General features: G+C 36.8%; 1 non-coding gene across 1 annotated transcript; it reads right to left on the bottom strand.

The window, feature by feature from the left end:
• Positions 1–329: 329 nt before the first annotated feature.
• On the bottom strand, positions 330–436 carry LOC122152138. Its single transcript, XR_006164409.1, has one exon. It is a non-coding gene; the product is annotated as a U6 spliceosomal RNA (small nuclear RNA).
• Positions 437–622: the final 186 nt, after the last annotated feature.

Genomic DNA, 622 nt, shown 5'->3' with positions numbered 1-622 from the left:
TAATGAGGTTAACTACGAGAAAGAAAAAAAAAATTGCAAACGGGAACAGGAAAAATAAAAAAAGCTGAAAACTAGAACCTGGGAGAAGCAAAATAAAGAATAACAATAGTATAGAATAAAGGACTAAAATAATCATAATAATAGTAGATTTAAAACAGACAAAAAGAAACCAATTAAAAACAGAAATAAAAAAAATAAAAAAACGGGGGCAGGGTGGGGCAGGGCACCCAGGCGTCTGGGCATGCAAACTGGGATAGAATTCCTGCAGGTCCAGAAGGTGGGTGGGAGTGAGTTATGGTCACTCTGTTCATCAAGAGGCTGTGGGGTATAAAAATATGGAATGCTTCACGAATTTGCATGTCATCTTTTTGCAGAGGCCATGCTAATCTTCTCTGTATGGTTCCAATTTTATTATTTGTGCTGCTGAAATGAGCATTAGAGTGTAACTTTAAATCATCATTTGGGTGTAATGAAACATTTCACACTTAAATACTTTTCAAAGTAATCCAAATAGATGCAAAATTCTTCTCTATAAAGCTGATACTCGGTTCCGGCAAGATGGCGGACTAGGCACAAGGACTGCACAGACACTCTTCAACAAAGAAAAGGGAAACCAATTAAC

The sequence above is a fragment of the Orycteropus afer genome, unplaced genomic scaffold (genome assembly GCF_000298275.1).
Source record: "Orycteropus afer afer isolate SDZICR_OR568_19922 unplaced genomic scaffold, OryAfe1.0 scaffold14765, whole genome shotgun sequence".
Classification (NCBI taxonomy): Eukaryota; Metazoa; Chordata; class Mammalia; order Tubulidentata; family Orycteropodidae; genus Orycteropus; species Orycteropus afer.
The sequence above is the reverse complement of the archived record's forward strand: the minus strand, read 5'-3'. Positions and strand labels throughout refer to the sequence as shown.